At 45.5% G+C, this 22,528-nt stretch overlaps 1 protein-coding gene across 5 annotated transcripts in view; it reads left to right on the forward strand.

Moving 5' to 3' along the window:
• DENND2B (DENN domain containing 2B) overlaps positions 1-22,528 on the forward strand; it is a 180,453-nt gene that overhangs the window by 46,707 nt on the left and 111,218 nt on the right. For 2 of the 5 annotated variants that reach the window (XM_058446361.1, XM_058446359.1), the window contains one exon: positions 13,436-13,524. The gene's annotated coding sequence lies outside the window, so the exon portion shown is untranslated. Of the gene's footprint in view, positions 1-13,435; positions 13,525-14,047; positions 14,245-21,877; positions 21,897-22,528 lie in introns of those variants that run through there. The other 3 variants (XM_032166664.2, XM_032166667.2, XM_058446364.1) reach the window with 2 other exon arrangements.

Genomic DNA, 22,528 nt, shown 5'->3' on the forward strand with positions numbered 1-22,528 from the left:
AAAAAGAGAGGCCGGGCATGGTGGCTCACGCCTGTAATCCCAGCACTTTGGGAGGCCTAGGTGGGCAGATCACGAGGTCAGGAGATCGAGACCATCCTGGCTAACACGGTGAAACCCCGTCTCTACTGAAAATACAAAAAATTAGCCAGGCGTGGTGGCACGCGCCTGTAGTCCCAGTTACTCAGGAGCCTGAAGCAGGAGAATCGCTTGAACCCGGGAGGCAGAGGTTGCAGTGAGCTGATATCACACCACTGCACTCCAGCCTGGGCGACAGAGCAAGACTCCATCTCAAAAAAAAAAAAAAGGGTTCATGTACCATGATCAAGTGGGATTTATCCCTGGGATGCAAGGATGGTGTATTAGTCCGTTCTCATGCTGCTATAAAGAACTGCCCGAGACTGGGTAATTTATATAAGAAAGAAGTTTAATTGACTCACAGTTCCACATATCTGAGAGGCCTCGGGAAACTTACAATCATGGTGGAAGGCACCTCTTCACAGGGTGGCAGGAGAGAGAATGAGTGTAAGCAGGGGAAATGCCAGGAGCTTATAAAACCATCAGATCTCATGAGCCTCACTCACTATCATGAGAACAGCATGGGGGAGATAGCCCCCATGATCTAATCACTTCCCATTGGATCCTTCCCATGACACCTGGGGATTATGGGAACTACAATTCAAGATGAGATTTGGGTGGTGACACAGCCAAACCATATCAGATGGCTCAACATATGCAAATCAATAAATGTGATAAAAACAGATGGGATGTGCCTAAACTTCTAGGAGTTCCAGAGCTCCTCTTCCTGGTTGATGCTGATTCATTTCATAGCACTGTTTGGACCCAGCTGTCCTGAGTTACCAGTCCATCCAGCTGCCGGTGTATCTCTGATTTTTTTTTTTTAAAAGATCAAGAGAGATTTTTCTGAAGTCCAGATAAATTATGTCCCTGACATTCTTTGCCATATGTATGTGCATATGTGTGTATTTACTTATATGATATATATTATATACAAATATATATGTGTAAATATGTATGGATATTACTTTTTAAGTCCCCAATCTGTTATTTATGGATCACTTACTAGCTATTGCTGAGTGTTTTACATGTATTATCTATTTTATTCTCTACAATAATTATATAATAACCTCATTAACTAAAAGTAATGATGTCTCTTGTTGCAATTTGTACTTAATCTCCAGGGGTCAGTACTTCCTTCTCTGAGTCCTTGCCACTTTTTATATATTCTTTTCTGGAGTTTTGCCTATGATATTGATTAAGAAATATTTTTTGAGCAGTTGCTATGTACAAAGAAAGTACTGCATTACAGCCTGCTGGAAATTCAAAGATGAATATGCTCAGAAGAGATTATATGTAATTAAAAATGTAAGGGAATGAACAATAGCTTGGTGGGGAAAGGAGGAAAAACAAAAGAACAGTCCTGAGTGTGAATGGAACGCTGAAACTAGCCCACCTGCAGAGTTCGAAAGGGAAAACTTTAGAAGCCGTGGGGATGGTACAGTCCACATTAGATTCTCTTCACAGAGGTGGAAAGTATCCAGTTGACTGACAGTTTTACATCCTATCTCAGTACCTTGTTGGAGTGGCTCTGTGAGTCTGAGGTCAAAGAGGAAGGTTGCGGGAAAGCGTCCACTTTTGAAATCTTTTCTTTAAAAAAATGTTGCTAAATGTTCAGTTATAAGATAAATCCTGGAAATCTAATGTATAGCATAGTGACTATAGTTAATATTGTATTGTTTACTTGAAATTTGCCAAGAGAGTAAGTCTTAAGTGTCCTCACCTCTCCCCGCCACATACACAAAATGGTAACTGTGTATGGTAATGAATGTGTTAATTTGATTGTGATAATTGTTTCACAGTGTATTAGTCCATCTAATTATCATGCTGTACATCTTTAGTATATATAACTTTTGTCAATCATAACTCAGTAAAGTTGGAAAAATTGAGAAACTATTTAAAATATATAGAATATCTATTTTTATATGTATAGTTTAAGTGACCCACCACCTAGCTTAAGAAAGAAAACGCTACCATTAACTTTAAAATCTCCTGTGTCCTTGCCAATAATTGATTTAATTTAAGAAAATAAATGTATGTTGAATGGTAGAAAATAGTTCACAAGTTTGAGACCAGCCTGGGCAACATGGCAAAACCCCATCTCTACAAAAAATAAAAAAATTAGCAGGGTGTGGTGGTGCACACTTGTAGTCCCAGCTACTCGGGAAGCTGAGGTGGGAGAATTGCTTGAGCCTGAGAGGCAGAGGCTGCAGTGAGCCAAGATCTTGCCACTCCACTCCAGCCTGGGCGATACAGCCAGACCTTGTTTCAAAAACAAAACAACAACAAAAAATCTACAATAGCAGCAGTGTAGAATATGTAGAATTTAGTAAAAACGAAAAAAATTGCTAACATGATTATTGCTTGGTATAAATTTTTTTCACTTGCATATGTCTTTACATTTTAACATAGTTATAGCTTTATTATGCATAATTAGCATTGTCTCCCATGCTAATAAAGTCTTCGTAATTTCCATTTAAAGTTCTTTTTTTTTTTTTTTTTTGAGACAGGATCTCTGTCTCCTGGGCTAGAGTGCAGTGACGTGATCACTGTTCACTGCAGCCTCTATCTCCTAGGCTAATGTGATCCTCCTACTTCAACCTCCTGTGTAGCTGGGACTACAGGCTAGTGCTAATTTTTTTATTTTTTATTTTTAGTAGAGACAAGGTCTCGCCGGGCGCGGTGGCTCACGCTTGTAATCCCAGCACTTTGGGAGGCCGAGGCGGGCGGATCATGAGGTCAGGAGATCGAGACCACGGTGAAACCCCGTCTCTACTAAAAATAGAAAAAAATTAGCCGGGCGTGGTGGCGGGCGCCTGTAGTCCCAGCTACTCGGAGAGGCTGAGGCAGGAGAATGGCGTGAACCCGGGAGGCGGAGCTTGCAGTGAGCCGAGATTGCGCCACTGCACTCCAGCCTGGGCGACAGAGCGAGACTCCACAGAGATCCTGTCTCAAAAAAAAAAAAAAAAAAAAAAAAAAAAAAAGAGACAAGGTCTCTATGTTGCCCAGGCTGGTCTTGAACTCGTGGTCTCAAGAGATCCTCCCACCTTGGCTTCCCAAAGTGCTGGGATTACTGGTGTGAGCCAGCTAGTTAATTTTTAAATAAAAAACATATGTTATAAATTCAAAAGGTACAAAAAGATACACAGTGAAAAGCAAGTTTTCCTCCCACCCTCTTTTCTCCTTAGAACAAATTGCTGCTACCAGTTTGTGGTTTATAGTAGTTTCTTTTAAAATTTTTAAATTTAAATTTAGTTTAATTAATTTTTTTTTTTTGAGGTGGAGTCTCGCTCTGTTGCCCAGGCTGGAATGCAGTAACACGATCTCAGCTGACTGCAACCTCTGCCTCCTGGGTTCAAGCAGTTCTCATACCTCGGACTCCTAAGTAGCTGGAATTAAGGCATGCACCATCATGCCTGGCTAATTTTTATATTTTTAGTAGAGATGGGGTTTCACCATGTTGGCCAGGCTGGTCTCGAACTCCTGACCTCAAGTGATCCACCCACCTTGGCCTCCCAAAGTGCTGGGATTACAGATGTGAGCCACTGCACCCAGCCATAGTCATCTATTACAATGGCTGCACAATAGTCCATCTAGTGCAGTTTTTCAGACTAAGGGCCATAATCCATTATTGGGTCAGGAAATCAGTTTAGTGGGGCTCTATGTACTTTGTTTTCTTAATTTCTTAATAACATAGATTAGGATTGAAAATAGCAGAGAGCATCACATATAGTAAAGATAGTGTTGTTTTGAGAAACCTTTTTGGTTCAGTTTTTTACACATACGCACATACACACTCTCTCACACATGCATATGCTAGATTACAATGTAAAACATTCTTGATTGGGTTGCGGTTTAAAAAATACTAATCTAGGAATGACTGATATGGAGATTGTTTCTAATTCTTAAAATTCTTATAAATAATGCTGGAAACAGACATTTATTCTGCATACTTAGGAATTTTCTCTTAGGATACTGTCCCTGAGTGAGGCTACGGAGTCAGTCTATGAGCATTTTAATTGATAAGTTACTTTCCAAAAGCCATATCCCATTTACTATTTAATAAATGTCTTCTGTGCTTTGTTTGGCATGGGTTATTTTTGTTTTAACACAGACTGTTTTCTATGGGTAATATGTGTGATATATTATATTTTTTAACAGAAAGGGATGATGTATTAATTTTACCCCCAAGTAATATAAAGTGAACATTTCCCTATTTTACTAGATATTCTTCAACAGCAGTGATTCTTATTCTGGGGGTGACTTTTCTTGGGTGTAGGGTAAATACTTTAGTGCTTCCCAAACTTGAGTCAGTCTTACCTACCTTTATGATTTTTTCCTGTAACCATGTATTGTATATGCTTTTATTTACTTATCTTTAAATTTGGCTTTTAAAAACTTTTTACTTTTAAATAATTTTAGACTTAGAGAAAAGTTGCAAGGGCGGTACAAATTCTCCTAATCTTGTGTAACTACAGTACAATGATCAAAACTAAAATTGATATTGATATAGACTTAACTGGGATTTCACCAGTTTTTCCTATGAAACTCTTCTTTCTATTCCAGGATCAAATCCAGGATCCCATGTTGCATTTAGTTGCTGCGTCTCCTTAGTCTCTTCTAATCGTGGCAATTCCTCAGTCTGTCCTTGTCTTTCATGACCTTGGCCCTTTTGAGGAGTACTGGTCAGGTATTTTGTAGAATATCCCTTAGGTTAGGTTTACTTGATGTTTTCTCATAATTAGATCAAGGTCATGGATTTGGGAAGAGCACCACAGAGGTGAAATGCCCTTCTCAGCACATGGTATTGGGGTACGTGGTGTCATTATGGCTTTATTGCCTATAGTGTTAACGTTGATCACTTGATTAAGGTGATATGTGCCAATTTCTCCACCGTGAGGTTATTTCTGCCTTTATAATTAATAAATATTCTGGGAGAGATACTTTGAGGTTGCACAAATATCCCATTTTTCCTTAAACTTTTTTTTTTTTTTTTTGAGACAGGGTCTCACTCTGTCACCCAGGCTCTGGCCTGCAGTGGCATGATCATGGCCCACTGCAGCCTTGACCTCCTGCTGGGCTCAAGTGAGCTTCCCACCTCAGCCTCGAAAGTAGCCAGGCCCACAGGTGTGTGCCACCACGCCTGGCTGTTTTTTATTTTTTTGTAGAGATGGGGGTTTTGCCATGTTGCCCAGGCTGGTGTCAAACTCCTGAGCTCAAGCGATCTTCCCGTCTTGGCCTCTCAGATTGTTGGAATTACAGGCATGAGCCACCAAGCCCTGCCTCTCCTTCAACTTCTACCTGCTATAAAACAATACTAAAAGCAAACAAAAAACATAACTTCTTTAGTATTGATCTAATCAATGAGATTGGTAATAATGAGGTTAGTAGCTGGCTTTGTTCTTCTATACATTAAGTAATATAAAAGTATTAAAAATTTTAAAAAATGTTTGTCCATATACGTCTTATAATCATCTTGCATACACACTCCATCTTGGACACTCTGGACTACTGTGAGGTGTTAAGCATCAAATGGTCTAGGTTCTGTGGTGACATTGTTAATACCCTTTTTAGTTGGATTGATTAGTTGGTTGGTTTTATTAGTTCATTCATTTAAAAATTTATTAATTGTACTTGGTACACAGCCCTAAGCTAGAATTCAGAGTTAAAACATAGTTCTTTCTCTAAAGAATATTACGGCTAGCAGGAGAATTAAGCTGAATGAGCCTTGGTGCAGTCACACAAGGCAATGGGGCGTGGCTAGCATTGGAATGGCAGCCTGTTCTGAGGAGTACTGGGGGGTAGGGCTAGAGAATCAGTCTAGCCAGGGAGAATGAGGGGAGCTAGGATTGAGAAGGTTGACACAGTCTGGGCTCACACTTCCCACAGCCTTGCCCAGATCTTACTCTGAGGGGTACTTCTTTCCCAGGCTGAAGGTATTTTCTTGGGTAGATCATAGAAAAGCAGCTTGAGTCCACATTCCTCTTAATCCCCTACCTCTTCCCTTTCCCTCCACTTTGCACCTTGCCTCCCCAATCCTGAAGATTTTAATCATGGTAGGTTAAGGTCATTGTTGAACTCAGAGTTCTGAGCCAGCTAAGCTTGGAAAGCCTATTACTATTATTATTATTATTCGAGACAGAGTCTCATTGTGTTGCCCAGGCTGGAGTACGGTGGTGTGATCTCAGCTCACTGCAACCTCCACCTCCTGGGTTTCAAGTGATTCTCCCACCTTAGCCTCCTGAGTAGCTGGGATTACAGGCGCCTGCCACCATTCCTGGCTAGTTTGTGTATTTTTAGTAGAGACGGAGTTTTGCCATGTTGGCCACGCTGGTCTCAAACTCCTGACCTCAAGTGATCTGCCCGCGTTGGCCTCCCAAAGTGCTGGGATTACAGGTGTGAGCCACCACGCCCGGCCAGAAAACCCTATTCTAGAAGGGTAAAATGGTGCTTTCGTGGGGGTCTAGGGTATTGCTTCCTTGATCCAGTCTTTCCTGGCCCCAAGCCTATGTTTATGTGGCGCAGTGTTAACATGCTCCGACTTAATGAGGGACAGCTGTCAGGGGCCTGTGGATTTGAGAGATTTCAGAAAATTGGCTTATATATTAACGTTATCACAGAGACTCCAAGAAACTGGAGCAAGCTGTGAGCACCTATGTCGTGAGTATCTGGACATTGAGCTTTATACGGAGGGTTGTGAGCTGAGCGGAGGTGAACTAGGGCTGGATGACTGGCAGACTGAAGGAGAGGAGGCGCAACCCAGCATGAAGGTGTGTGGTAGCTGCTTCACCACAGGGCTGTGGGGTCTAGGAGAATTATAGGCTGAATTCCACACTTCTGTAGTTCAGAGCCTTAAGGTCAGGGGTGGGGTACTGGTGGTCGGAGAGGCAGGGGGAATTAGGTCAGGAGTAAGGACCTGGGAAAACTTGCTATCATAAAACACTAGGACTTGACCACAGAATGGGTATTTCTCTGCCTTCCTAGGAAGGCTGTGCAAGCAAAGTTTGTGTGGCAGTGGCCAACACTGTGCAGGTCCTGCCAGATGTGGCTTCCAGGTGGAGGGGGCCCAGGATTGCCATCTTGAGGGAGACATTTGTTTTGTTGATCTGAAGGCCCTAATAGCACCCAGGTAGAGAATGCTTGATTTGCAGTAGACAGATTGTCTTCCAAGAGAATTTAGGTATTGTCAGCTGTTCAATGTCTGCTTTGTAAAGGCGACTTTGTCTCAGACTTATGGGTAGGGGTGAGTCTGAGCAAGGACCTCAGCAGGAGACTTAGTCCTCTTCCAGGCCATTTCCTAATTTCCCCATCCTGTAATTTAGCACCTTTCTTCTCTGTCCAGCCCTCCTTAGGCAGGAAGCCTGAGTCTCCCATTTTTTTTCTTCTAAAAAAGGCTACTTTTCACTGGTGACGGACCTCTGTCTGATCCCAAAGCCCCAAGCCTGGGGCTCTGCTGAAAGAAGTCTTTCTGCTGCTTTGGACTTACTCAGAAAGCCGTAGGACTGGGTGACTGCAGTAGAATGATGCAGTAGGATAGTCAAGCCGAAGGATGCTTGAACAGCTAGTCCAGCCCTCTCATGTGGAGGAAAAAGCAAAGGCCCTAAGGGGGACAGGGACTTGCCCAGGATTTTACCATTCCAGAAAGCTGGAAGCCAGGACTGGGCTCCAGCCTGCTAGCTGTCTACTCTTGAATTTTAAAAGCTTCCCTCCTTACCACATTGTCATTCACAGGCAGAAGAGGAAAATTGTAAAGCCCTTAAGGGCTCTTCTATAAATGGCAGCTAGAACCCAGTGTAGGAGAATTGGTGTGGAGAGGAACATGTTTGATTCCCCCCCACCTTTTTTTTTTTTTTTTTTTGAGACACAGTTTCGCTCTGTCACCCAGACTGGAGTGCAGTGATGGGATGATGTGTCTCTGCAGCCTTAACCTCCCAGGCTCAAGCGATCCTCCCACTTCAGCCTCCCGAGTAACCAGACCACAAGCGTGTGCCACTATGCCCAGCCAATTTTTAAAAATTATTATTTGTAGAGAGAGGGTTTCCTTATGTTGCCCAGACTAGTCTTGAACTCCTGGGCTCAAGCAATTCTCCCACCCCAGCCTCCCAAAGTGCTGGGATTACAGGTGTGAGCCACTGCACTTGACCTGATCACCCACTGATTTGGTAGAACTGGATGTTTTCAGTGGGAATACCACTGGACCCCAGTCTGGTGGGCATTAGAAACTAGGCTTCCCAGAGGCATTTGAAAGTAGACCGCCATTTCTTTTTTTCTTTTTTTTTTGAAACGGAGTCTTGCTGTCGCCCAGGCTGGAGTGCAGTAGTGCGATCTCGGCTCACTGCAGGCTCCGCCCCCCCAGGGTTCACGCCATTCTCCTGCCTCAGCCTCCCGAGTAGCTGGGACTACAGGCGCCCGCCACCTTGCCCAGCTAATTCCTTGTATTTTTAGTAGAGACGGGGTTTCACTGTGTTAGCCAGGATGGTCTCGATCTCCTGACCTCGTGATCCGCCCGCCTCGGCCTCCCAAAGTGCTGGGATTACAGGCGTGAGCCACCGCGCCCGGCCCATTTCTTAGACATTCTAAGATCCAACCAATAATATTGAAACAACAGCCCATTTTACTTGAATTTCTTTGATCCCAAAGTAAGGAATGACTTTGAAAGATTTACTCTGTTCCTGTGTTTTCAGGTTCAGAATTTCAGTTGTCTTTAAAGAGACAAGAAAGTACTATAAACCCCTCTAGTGACCTAATCTGGAATCCAATTTACATATATATATTTTCTTGTACAATGTAGGTCCATTCACTCAAATTCCCTCACCTTAGAGAGGAGATAGCTATTTCTGTTTGTTTGTTTGGAGAGTCTTTTCAATGATTCATTTATCTCACACACACTCATTGCACACATTGAATGAGATACTAAAGTGGATACACCTCGAGGAGCTCAGGTCTGTGGGGGAGACAGGTGTGTAAGTAACGGTGATAAAGTGACCAATGCTATAGTAAAGGCATCTTTAAACTGCTGTTGATTTGCAGAAGAGACAAACAGATTCTATCAGGAGATTGAAAAATATTTTACAGAGGAGGTGATAACTGAGTTGGACCTTGAAGGCAGTAAGATTTTGTTAGTGGGGGAAGGAGAGGCATTCAGATAGAGGTAACAGCATGAGCCATAGAAGGAGGGAGAGGAAAATGCAGGCAGTGTTCAAAGAACCAGGCAGTGCACTGTGGTTGTGCCTGTAATGGGGTGGTTGGTAGCAGGGGAGGTGTGGGCAAGAGATGAAGCCAGAGGATTTCAGATTTGGATGGGAGCATAGGCCAGAAGAGGGAACGCTGGACATAGTCACACTGCTGTTGCTGTTATTTAGACCTTCATTTTTCCCCCAGACTGTAGTGTTCAAAGTTCTTTTTAGTAATAGAACCCTTTTTTCTGAACTTTTTACAACCATCTCCAAATTATAAAACATAAGACTTTTTTTTTAGTAAAAATATATTTTTTTACAAGCACAGTGGCTTGCACCATGGAGGGGAGAGGAGGTGTTTTGTCCTTGGAGCTGCTGGCCTGAGAGAACCTTGTCATCGTGGGAGCTGGGCCATTCCTACACAGTGGTCTGGCAATGACCCAGTGGTGGTGGAGGCCTGTGAGTGGGCACTGGTAATGGGAGCAGCTGTAAAACCCTGGAGGGCAGCCCCAGGAGAGTGACCTTACCAGGAAACTTCTGGAAAACAAACCACAGGGAGGTTTTACAGGAATTTTTGGTTGTGCCCACAGGCAAGGCACATGAGGAAAAGAAATGTAATTGTAGTTTGTAAGTCTATGAAAAGAGGCAATGAGTGACATGAAATAGCTGCTCTAAGTTTCTTCTTCCTGTCGGACAGGAAGAAATGAGGTTTTATGCATTTCATTCAGCAGATATTTATTGAGTGCCAGCTGTGAGCTGGGCCCTGCACTAAGTGCAGGGAATATTGGTGGTTAGCAAAATAGTCAAGGTTCGTATCCTAAGGAACTCATGAGGGAAGACTGAGATTAAGCAGATAACTGTACAAATGCATAATTACACAGCATGGTGAGTGCTCTGAAGGATAAGTGTGGGGAGCCTCATTTAGATTGGAGGATTGTGAAAGTCAAGAGACACGAGAGTCAAGGTGAGGCAAGGTGAGTAAAAGCTATCCAGGCAAAGACTGCTTGGTAGGGGAGTGTCTCAGCAACGGGAAACAACCTGGAAAAAATATGACACTTCGGGGGAACTAAAAGCAGTTCTATGTGGCTGATGCACAGACAGGGAAGGGCAGGAAGTGTGCTGAAAGAAGGCAGGAGGAGAATCATGCTGGGCCTTGTAGGTCCTGGTAAGAAGTTAGATTTTATCCTAAGTGTAGTGGGAAGTCAATGAAGTGTGTTAAGCAGGAAATGACCTGATCTGGTGTAAAAAAAAAAAAAAAAAAAAAAAAGGTGATTCAGACAGCTCTAATGGCTTTGTGAGGGGAGAGTGGAAGCTGGGGCAATTAGGAGGTTTTTGCAATAATTAAGGTGAGAGATGGGTAGCATCAGAGGTGGAGAAAAGTGGACAGATAAAAGATATATTTTGGAAGTAGAATTGTTTGCAGTTGGGAGATGGGTTGGATGTGGGCAGAAAGAAAAAGGGAGAGTTGAGGATGTCTCCCAGGTTTCTGGCACATGTATGCTTGCAGGCCTCTCAGCAGACGGCAGAGAGCTTATATAAGGTTGTCAAATCCTTATCCTTCAGAAAGGTCAGGTAGGATTGGTCTAAATCCAGCCTTGCAGAGGCAGTGGCGGGATTCAGCTGTCCCTGACTCTGCCCCATTCAAGGAGTGTGTACACGGCAGCATTGCCCTGGCAGGGATTCCAGTTCTCTCACTAATGGGGCCCGTCTTTTGTCCCTTCACCCGGGACAAGGCCCTAAGGAACCTCCATAACTCCAGCATGCCACTAGGGGGAGCATGGCCCGCATTCTGGGTCTGGTTTGGAGGGCTTTTTAAATTTGGATTACTTCAGGAACTCACTTGTATCAGCTCTAGTACTCAGTCCTGACCTCTGGCCCCTCATACTGCTTAAAAGAATGCCTGGCATATGGTAGGTGCTCAATAAGTGTTAATTGGTGTTACTACTGTATTATTAATATTATCTTATTGTAGAAAGGGGTGGGATCACCCCTTCTTTCTCAGGATGGAGACTGGGCAAGTGGAATGTACATTTTGAGGATCAGGAGGAGAGCAGAGGGATGCCTTTTGGACAAGGAAGAGGTGGAAGTTTAGTGATTTGATGATACTGCGTTTGCCCTTCTGTCTTGTCTTTCTTTGTAGACTTGGGATTCTTCAGCTGGGGCTTGGGTGAGGTTGGGGATTTATAGTGGGTGATTAGATTCACTCCCTTTGAAGCTCTGATTGCTTCACTAAAGCAGTAGTGCCCCCCATTTAGGATTTGTGCCATTCTGTCATTTCCTGTTGGATTTTATAACACTTCTCCTACCTTAACTTCTGGTATATATTTACCTTTTAAACTCAAGTCAATCAGAATCGTGTTTTGAGAATGTTGCGATATGCTGGAAATTAATTAAAAAAACAATAGATTCTGCATAGGATGTTGCATTAAAGATTCTATCAGGCTGGGTGTGGTGGTACACACCTATAATCCCAGCTACTTAGGAGGCTGAGGTGGGAGGATTGCTTGAGCTCAGGAGTTCAAGACCAGCCTGGGCAACATAGTAAGACCTCGTGTCAATAAAAGTAAATAAATAACATCAGGACCTTTAGCACTGTTTTTGGGAGCCACATTGGAAAATATCCTCTTTAAGCCTCAGTGTCCTCATCCTGGTGAGGGTATTAACTGTCCCAGTGTTTTTTGTTTGTTTTTGATGAGGAGTTGTCGAGAGGAGTGAAGTTCTTAGTTCAGTGCCTGACTTGAGAGTGCTTTCACGCACAGCATCTCTTCCGATGCTCGGCCCCAGCCCTGTCAGTAGGCTCTGTAGGTGGAAAGGGGGAAGTCACGTGACTTGCCCAATGGCACGTGGCCCGTTAGTGGTGGAGTCAGGCACTGCCAAGGTCTTCTGACCCCCGGTGCTGTTGCAACCACTGTGCTTAATGTACTCAAGAGACTTGAAAGGCTTGGGGATTGTTTCTAGATTTTATTTCCTGGTTCCGTGACCTGGGGCAAGTACTTTTACTTCTGTTGTAGAATTTTTTTTAAAAAAATCTGTTAAATTAGTATAATAATGCCAATCCTAACTTTCAGACCTGTCATGTTGCACAGATGAGCCAAGATTTTGAGAGTCGTTTAGAAAAGTGGAAGGTCATATATAGCTGTAGGGTAGGGCTTTTTCTCCAAGCTGTGCATCAGGACATTTTACATCTCAGAGATGCTGTCTTAAGGTCTTTAGGCTGAAAGGATGGTAGTCAGCCTATCTCACCACAACTTACAAGGATTCTCCACCTTCCCTTGGGAGCCCAGTGTTATCTCATAACCAGTTATCAAAAAGTTGACAGTTTTTGAAATCAGGTGGCAATATACTTTAGTTGAAAGTGTGCTGGACTAGGGGGAACTTGGCTGCTTTCTTCTCTTAGTTCTTTGACTGCCTAACTGTATAAGTGCAGATCAAATGTTTAATCTCTCTGAGTCTCAGTTTTTCCATCTATAAAATGGTCATAAGGCCAGTATGCTGGCTCACGCCTGTAATCCCAGCACTTTGGGAGGCTGAGGCAGAAGGATTGCGTGAAGCCAGGAGTTCAAAACCAGCCTGGGCAACATAGTGAGACCCTGTCTCTGTAAAAATAAAAATTAAAAAAGTAGCCAGGCATGGTGGTGCATGCCCTTAGTCCCAGCTACTTCAGAGGCTGAGGCAGGAGGGTCATTTGAGCCCAGGAGTTTGATGATGCAGTGAGCTATGATTGCACCAAATGCACTCCAGCTTGGGCAATGGAGCAAGATCCTGTCTCTAAAAGAAATTTAAAAATAATAATAAATAAACTTGAAAAAATGGTCATAAAAATATCTGTGCAGTGTATTTCAAAAGATTATGAGGATCAAACAAAATGATACATGTAAAAAGAATATTACAAAGCAGAAATGTATGCTGGGTAGGGTGGAGAGGAAGGGACAGGATGGGGATGGGGATGGGACTAAACTTAGGGGGTCTGCTGTGTCCCAGGGACTGTGCTCATTTTCTGACAGGAGCAGTATTATTACTGACTGTGACAGCAGCTCCCACGAAGCCTGCGCCTTAGCTGCAGACCCTGAGCAGGGCAGACAGACAAGGCTATATTTGTGTCAGGTTTGTCTTCTGGGTTGTGACTCTCGACTTGCCCAGGATTCTTCCTGGTCCTGACCGAGTGTCTTTGCTCTCCATTTCAGGAAGATGAGAGACTGCTTAGGCGCCACCACTAGTACCATGAGTCCCTGCACTGGTTAAAGCCATCGCCACAACCTGGACAGGCAGCAAGGTAAGCAGAGAGGCCAGTCCAGGCGAGCTCCTGGGATGTGAGTGCATTTCCGCCCCAACTGCTGCCCGGAAAAATCCCAAGTGCACAAACAAGTCAAGGCAGCGCATCAGGGTCCCTCCTACCCGAGCTCCAGGACCCAGAGGAAGGGCTGGCTTCCCCTCCAAGCGCTTCAGCTAGCTCCCTCCCCCCCTGGCAGGGATTCTTCCAAGTTATAAAAAATGAGACACTGGAGGGGAAGAAAACAAGTCCACTCACTGTCTGCTCCCTTCTCCCCTCTGAGCTGTTCAAGCAAGTTCCCAGGAGCAGTTCAGAGCCCCTGTTGGACTGGAAGGGAGGTAGGAGGAGTGGAATGCATGCAGAAACCGAGCTGATCAAAAGACAGTGCTGTTTCATGGAAGCCTCCCAGAACTGAGAAAGAGAGAGAGAGAGACAGTGAGAAAGAAAGAAAAAGAGAGCGCCCTTGTGCACGCGCTAGGCCAAGAGCGCGCCGCTGTGCGCGCGCCCGCCTAGCGAGGACAGGGTCTCCATGACAACTAGCCTGGCCGGCTAGCAGTGCTTTGCTCACTTGGCGGCGAGGAGCGCCACGAAAGGTCAGAGGAAGGAGCTGTGGGAAGCTCGCAGCAGGTATCGGAGCTTAAGCCAGTGGATTTGGGGGCCCTGGGCTCCCTAGCCGGCTGCGGTGTGAGAATGGAGTGGGCAGGAAAGCAGCGGGACTTTCAGGTAAGGGCAGTTCCGGGGTGGGATCGTTTGGCCTCCTTTCCTGGCCCTTCTCTCCGGCTGTTTTCTGGGAGGCAGGCGAGTGTCTGTAGTCTCTGCTCGGGGTTTGGGGCTCAGGAATGATGTCATGCTCCAACAGTTGGATTGTATTAGCTTAAGGAGGAGGGAAACAGCCAATTTTCTTGACTTTGCAAATCTAGCTGATCTCACTCTTGCTGAATCTGAGGTGTTTAGACTTCACTCTAAAAAGCATCATTTTACTTTTATTTAGCACAAAGGCACAGGATATTTTTACAGGAAGCATCTTTTATATGGAAAAATCTGAGTTAACATCACTCCCGTGGTGTTTGTAGTTCTTACAGGGAAACTCCAGTGCCTTTTGAGCCGCTTGTTCGTCCTAGTGAACACTGTCTGTTTTGTCTCTTGGTGCTGCTATGTCTGACCTGTAATGGAAAAAAAAAAAAAGGCTAATTAAGCTCAGCGAGGAGCCTGTGGTGAGTTCCAAGTCCCTCTAGGGCATTTATTAGGACAGAGGGACTGTCACAGGGATGCCTGAGCTGGGGTTTTGCACTCTCTGTCTTCAGGCAGCTTGGTAAGAATCAAGCTGTCCTCCCACATTAAAAGGTCGATCACAGACTTTCTTAAGAGGTGGACGAGGGGGCTGGCTTGGGGTTGGGGGGCCTGCAAACAGGTTTCTCATCCATATGTCCCAGAGTGAGCTCTCAGCGGCAGCTGCTAAGAGCTGGGGAACATGAAGCACTGTAGTTGTGCCGGGTAGATTCCTTTGGTTACATTTTGACCAAATCTCAGGGCACGCAGTGTCCACGCTGTGCACTCCTATGCTGATTGCCCTAAGTTTTGGTAAAACTTGTTCTGACATAGAGGAGTGGTACATAGTGAGCTGTGTGGCCTGGGAAAGGAGACCCTCCCAGAAAGGCAGTTTTATAGGTGATGGGGTAGCAGGGTTGTCAGTAATATTATTAGGAGGATGAATGCAGCAAACACTCCCTGCAAGGGAGACCCATCAGGGGATGTGCTTCCACTTGAGCCATGTTATGTCTTAAATTCACTTCTTGGCCTCAGGGAACTTTGCAAATGCCTTTGGTTTCTCTGTGGGATGAGGGAACAGCTGCTATCCTGGCTCTTCGGTTTTTCTTCTTGAACTTTCTGAACAGAATGTCTTTTGTATTCTGGCAAACAATGAGGGGGCATTCTGATTAACTTCGGGTCAGCTTGCCAATGCAAGCACTGGCCGTGTCCCCATTTCTGGCTCCCTAAAATGTGTACATGTATACATCATGGTTGTGGCCTGAGGGTCCGTCCACAGGGGTGAACTCCATGGCCCTGGACCTCAGATGGTCCACTTATGAAGTTATTCCTCTTGCTACACTCCAGGGATCCTTTGCTTAGTTGAAACCTACATTTTGCTGGAGGGATGTGGCGTAACACTGAGCCAGTGGGCCCTTCAGTTGGCAGTATAAATCCAGAACCTCAGCCTTCTTTTCTACTTGTGTGTGTAGTTGGAGCTCTTCAATTTTACCATCCCCACATGTGTGAAGAGGGCTAGCAGAGACCCAGTTTCAGGAGCTGGTGCTCTTTCTTTTGGTATAGCAGAAAGAATAATGGATTTGGGTTGCTAGACTTGAGTCGACGGCTAGATTCTGTTCCCATACGGTGGCCACAGCAAGTATCTTAACTAATAGGAGCTTCAGATTCTTACCTGTGAGGTGGAGGTAATAAGAACAACTTCACAGGACTGTTGGGAGGACCCAGTGGGATAACTTCCATGAAAGTAGTTTGAAACAAATCACGTCCTATCTAATGTAACGTGTTGTGAATTGAAGCTTGAGGAATGACCCAACTCTCTCTGGAAAGTCGCTTTGCCTCCCTGTTCTGAAGAAGTGCCTTCTTCTTTTCTGCATTTGTAAGTAAACATGAGAAAAATCTGAAAAGACTTCTTCAGGATGTTTAAGGAAACATGTTGCTTTCCGTGGGTTGGGTCATTTCATAAGAGTGATGTTCGCCGTAGACCTGGAGCCTCATAGACGATCCTGCAGAGAAGAAGCTTTCCTTGGTCACCTGACTCATGTGTTTATATATAGTATAGAGGAGAGGTATTCCAAAAGACATGTTGCTTTTCCTGTGTCCCACAGCTGCCTGTAGAGTTGTGGCATCATACACTTTAGCAGCTGGAAAAGAGGCCAGGCCTGGTTCCCTCATCCTGCGGGGTCCTGCTGGGCAGACTCTGCCGTGGGCAAAGGGGTCTTTCTCTTTCATTCTGGGTTTAGAAGGCAGGGTTCTAACTGGGAGAAAGTGTTATTGCTCCGAAAGGCTTCTTGGGGGCTGGGCAGGTCTTTCAGGAACTCGTAAGGCCACAGCTTATGGGGAAAGAAAAAGAAACAAGGAAGTGGGAATTCCAAGGGCAGAGATTCTTGATATGCCGTGGGACTGTGCCAAGGAATGGAAGAGCAGGGGAAGGGAGACTCCAGGCAAGGAGAGTCTCAGGTCTGTCCTCAGTGAGTCGAAAGGGCGTATGGCATACTAGAGCGCCTCACCCACAGCCCTAGCTTTACTGTAGGATGGGGAAAACCTGCCAGCCGTGTCCCGGAGTGGTGTCTGGGAAGAAGCCCTTGAGCAGACCCGTAGTAGGCAGATTAAAAAAATGAAACAAAGTAAGCAGCTCCCCTTCTGGTTGAGTCATGTCACAACAGCCTCTAAGGCCCGAAGGAGAAGCTGCCCACAGCTTAGATTGGGGCTGCAGCTGTTCCCCCACTCCCATCAGTCCGGCTTCCCAGAGCTGAGTCACAAATTGGATCTGTCTATGTTCCTTAAGGATTAAAAAGTAACATTCCTGTTCTCACTCCCTCTTTCCTCCTTCTTCTACTCCCCTTCCTGTACCTTCTCCCCTTGGGCTCTCTCTCTCTAAAATTAGATATCAGTCACCCAGGGAAGGTGAAACTTTGAAATACACTGGAGAACAGGCCAAGGACACCCTTGGTTCTGCTGGTTCAGCCTCTTTCCCTGGAATGAAGGGCGGGGTGTACAGATTCAGGAGGGCAATCCAAGTATCATGGCCCCACTGGTAGCCTAGACCTAAGAGAGACTGTGCCCCACTTCCCGCCACATCTGATTCTAAGAACTGCATTACAGGAGGTCCACCTGGCACCTCAGGGAGATGGGAGGCTCTGAGGCCTGGGCCTTCTGAAGCACCTCCCTGTGGGGCAGGTGGGACTGAATGATTGAAGAATACATCTTCCTTCCTGTCACTGCTCTTAGCTGTTAACTGTCATTGCCCTGGAAATGTCCCCATTTCCACCGTTGGGCCTAAGAGACTCGGCTGAGGCAGCCAAGCCCAGGGAACACATAGTTGAGGCTGGGGGAGGCCTGGCAGCAGCCCTTCCGAGCCCTGGCTTGGCCTTCCTTCTGTGCCTCTGCATGGGCTTCGGAGGAGGGAGGGTGTGTTTAGGGCAGGCTGCAAGGAGGGGAAGGGGAAATCTGCAGGCAGATAATTGAGTTCTTTGAGTTGGAGGGCCATGGAAAGTGAAGAAGGGGCCAGGAGGGCATAGAATGAAAAAAAAAAAAAGACCATCTGGCATAGTCTGCAGAGATTTGTCTTTAAAGCCTGTGGGAAAACTTGCATTAGTGTGTGCTTTCTCCTGGGGAGGCGGGGGCTGGGGAGGCTAGGCATTCGTTTCATCCTGGAGGGGAGGGGCCGTGCGTGTTTGTCTCAGTAGGTGGGTCGGAGGAACTACTGGGTGCATCTGTCTTACGGGAACATGCCACATAATATTGTGCTGATAGAAAAAACCTGAGGTCTCTATTTGTAGCCATAGGCCCCAGAAAGCTCTCCTGGGTGTGTGTGTGTGTGTGTGTGTGTGTGTGTGTGTGTGTGTGTGTTTTGAAGGGAGAGGAGGGTGTCAAATGAGTCTAGACTACCTTATTGAAGAATTTCTCCAAAAGACCCCTTCTTTTATTTTTTTTGGCTCTGATGTGATGAATGTACTGTTGTTGGGGAGGCTTTTGAAACTATCACTATACTCTTCTCATCTAAAACTGCCTGAATGTTAGATTTCACTGTCCTTATAAAAGAGTGAATTATATGCAGTTAGCCTATGAAGCCTTCTTAACCAAAGCAGACCTATTCCTACAGGCTTGTCACGAAACCACCACAGTTTCTGAAAGCTCCAGACTCTTCCTCTGTGTGACCTGTCATCACCAAAGGGGTTGTGTGTGAGCTGGAGATGGACTGTTGGAAATCACATAGTGGATGGAGGATTATTTGGAACTGGGAAAAAATGAGATAAACTGAGGGTTACGGGAGACAAGATCTGAGGCAGGGGGAAGACTACTGGAAGGAAGCAGGAGTGAGGCGCTGGTCAAGGGGCCCTGGGTGGAGGCAGTTCTCAGGAGCAGCAGGTGGTAATCGAGAGAAAAACTGACCTTAGAGGCCTACACAATTTAGCAGAAGGCCAGACTGCCCCCAGGGCGCTCAGGGGGACAGTGTCGTGCAGGCCCTCAGAAGCACTGGAGGGGGTAGGAGTGGCTGGCATTGGGGTTAACACCTCTGTTTGTTTGTTCTTGGCTCAGAGGCGTCTCTGGTGCCCATCTATGCAGTGTTGGTCTGTTCACCCATTTAGTCAGTGAATATGGAGTGTCTGGGCCAAGAGCTGGGAAGGACCGCAGAAGTATCAAGTATGGGCATTACTCCCATCTATGTCATATTCTAATAGATGTTGTGTTGTAGTTATTTCTTCCCCTCTCTCCCCCACTCTGCCTGTGTGATTAAGAGAGAAGCAGCATAGACCTGCTGCAGTTCTGAGTTTTGATGGTAGGGTTAATGACCATCTCATGCTCTTAGCCTGGGAAAAAGGAGGAGGGTCCAACAGACTGATTTCAAGCACTGTTCGAATGAAGGAAGAGAGCCAACTGAAGGACTGGAAATAGGAGGGTGAGGGTTCTAGGCCTGTGTTGAAGCTTCTCTGACAGTGTCAAAGGATGGGGTATGTGGGAGGGAGTTGTAGGAAAGGGGAAATGGGAAAGTTGGAAAAAAACTATCAAGTCAGCTATTTTTAAAACTCTAGTTTTGTTCGAGGAACTGACTTTTGGTGTGTTTGTGACTTGGAACACAGGCTACCTTATGGAGTTCTGACAACTGAGTTTTATAGATTGTTTTAAAATGAACTAGCCTGTGGTGTGTTTATTCAACTCTCAGCGACTCTTAGGTACTCAGTGAGTGCATGGTGCTGCCTTAGAGCAATTCTGATGGAACCATTTGCATTTAATATGAGTATCTGACATGCATTGCAGTGCAGTGCAGTGATTAACAGCTATAACTCAGGGGTCTTAGAGGCCTAGCTTTAGAACCTGACCTTGCTATGTGACCTTGGGCAGGTTATTTAATCTCTCTGTGCATCAGCCTTCTTTGAGGCATCTGTAGAATGGATGTAATAGTACTTGATAGAGTTGTGGTAAGGATTAAATGAAATGATACCTGTAAATAGGCCAGTGCCTGGTACATAGTAAATGTCCAATGCTTTCCAGTATATTATTAACTTAGAGCAGCATTTTGAAGAGAGTGGGCTGGTGTCTGTCAAACAGGTTGATGTTACTATGCTGGGAACAAACCAGATTCTTCTTTTAGAAGTAGCTGCTGGTTGGGCGCGGTGGCTCACGTTTGTAATCCCAGCACTTTGGGAGGCCAAGGTGGGTGGATCACTTGAGGTCGGTGTTTGAGACCAGCCTGGCCAATGTGGTAAAACCCTGTCTCTACTGAAAATACAAAAACTGGCCGGGCATAGTGGTGTGTATCAGTAATCCCAGCTACTCGGGAGGCTGAGGTAGGAGAACAGCTTGAACCTGGGAGGCGGAGGTTGCAGTGAGCTGAGATTGCACCACTGCACTCCAGCCTGGGTGACAGAGCAAGACTTCGTCTCAAAAAAAAAAAAAAAAGAAGTAACTGCTATTTTGAATCTTGTTCATCTTTCTGTCAAGACCTCAGGTAGTCTGGTCTGGGGTCTGTGCAGTCCTGGGTGTGTAATAATACGAGATTTCCTAATAACACAGGATTTCCTCCCCACTTCTCAAAGCTGCTTGTGTTCAGTTCCTGCCACTTGACAGACAGCTCCCTATGTCTTATGGCTGCTGCATCAGGCAGAAAGATCAAAGAAAGGGCACAGGGGGCCATGGACAAGGTAAGGAGAGAAAGACAGTTGCTTTGGAAAGTCACCAGCAGCCAAGGAGGACTGCCCTTTCAGACCTGGTCTACACGTTAGGAAGGTACTTGAGAGTGTCCTTTAAGAGGAAGGAGTAGGGGCTAATGAGATTTTGAGGACACGGCAGCCGCTCACACTGGAGAGGTCAGGAATCCTGAGTCTGAGGTAGTCCTTGTAACCCAGCTTCACAGGTTCAGCTCTTTCCTCTTGCTATGGGATGCTCACCCCTCACAGACAGGGGAGACCAGTCCATCCAGAACTGCTTCTCGCCTGCGCCTTTCTTGCTGGCCAGCCTAGGTGGGGCCCCTGAGGTCTTTCTCAGTGTGGTATTGGAGGCCCTTCACAAGCTGCTCTCAGTGCTCCAGACCCTGGCCTCTGCCTCAGCCCTCCTCACCCCTGCTTCCACAAATACTGCCCTGGTACCCTTCCAGACGCAGTTTAGAGCATAGAATAGGCTTTGCAGCCAGCTCTGAGGGTCCATAGTCTGGTTTTTCCTCTATCTGTGGACCTCTGGTGAGTTCATCTCTGTAAGCCTCAGTGTTTTTATCTGTAAATTGGGAGTGATAATATTACCCATCTCAAAGGGTTATTGTAAGGTTTCAATGCGTTAATTTATGTAAGGCACTTGACTTAGTTCTAGACACAAATATGCTCTCAATAAACGTTAGCTGCTGCTGTTGTTAGTAATCCATCCTTCCTGTGAATTTCTCTGCCTACACATAGCGGTAGAAAGTCCCAGCCAGGTAGTCAGCAGGTCTGAATTTTAGTTCTGGCTCTGTCTCTAACTTGCTGGGTGATCTTGGGGAAGTAACTTGACTTCTCTAGGGTTCAGTCTCCTCTTCCAGAAAGTAGAAGGCATAGATTCAGTGTTCTCATTGACATCCTGACTTGACATTTTTTTTGAGACAGTCTCGCTTGGTCGCCCAGGCTGGAGTGCAGTGGCATGATCTTGGCTCACTGCAGCCTCCGCCTCCCGGGTTCCAGCGATTCTCCTGCCTCAGCTTCCCCAGTAGCTGGGATTACAGATGTGTGCCACCACACCCGGCTAATTTTTGTATTTTTAGTAGAGACGGGGTTTCACCATGTTGGCCAGGCTGGTGGCCAACTCCTGACCTCAAGTGATCTGCTCACCTTGGCCTCCCAAAGTCCTGGGAGTACAGATGTGAGCCACCACACCTGGCCCTGACTTGACTTTTCAAATGTGTATATCTTGCGTTTTCAACTAGATTCCTTGAAGTTGAGTGAAATCAAGTATAATATTTTATACTTTTTATTTCCCCAAATGGCTAACATATATAGTTGGTGCTTAAAAAATATTTGAGTAACTTTTCTTTAACCCCATCAGCCAGATTCTAGGAAGCATTTTGACTTGGTTCTTAGAACTCGGAGGCTGGAAGCTTGTTCTCCAATGCAGAGGGCAGTACAAGGAGGCCTCAGCCTTTAGTAAGTAAGAAGGTAGGTTTCTCTTGGTGCCCTGGGAAAATTTTGGTTAACAGATGTTTGGGGTACTTATTTGTTCGGCTCTGTAGCCTTAGACCAGCTCTTTGAGTAAATATTGCCATCACTGTTTCCTTTTCTCAGTGGGGAAAAATGCCAGTGTTTTCTGAGCAATCCCCTCTCCTTTAGAGTTTAGGGTGAGCCAGTTGGTGCCCAGAGACAAATCTGTATCTTAGGCGAGGAGCCATCCAATAGGAGAGTAATGTTTAGAGCTTGGGATCTGGGGTCAGATTGGGTTCAAATTCTGCCTCTGCCACCTAATAGCTCTGTAACCTTGGACAAGTTACTTGTCCCTGCCCTAGTTCCTCTTCTGTAAAATTGAGGCAGTGGTAGCATTATCTCATAGGGCTGTAACAAAGCCTAAATGCTAAATGTAAAGTGCCTAGAATAGTACTTCCTGCCTCCTTGCTGAACAAAATGTTTGCAGTTATTGTTATGTTTATTATTCTCTTATAAACCAAGTAGTGTTTATTTATTTATTTTTTTTTTTTCGAGACAGAGTCTCGCTGTCACCCAGGCTGGAGTGCAGTGGCACGATCTCGGCTCACTGCAACTTCCACCTCCTGGGTTCAAGTGAT

The sequence above is a fragment of the Hylobates moloch genome, unplaced genomic scaffold, assembly GCF_009828535.3.
Source record: "Hylobates moloch isolate HMO894 unplaced genomic scaffold, HMol_V3 SCAFFOLD_11, whole genome shotgun sequence".
NCBI classification, from domain to species: Eukaryota; Metazoa; Chordata; class Mammalia; order Primates; family Hylobatidae; genus Hylobates; species Hylobates moloch.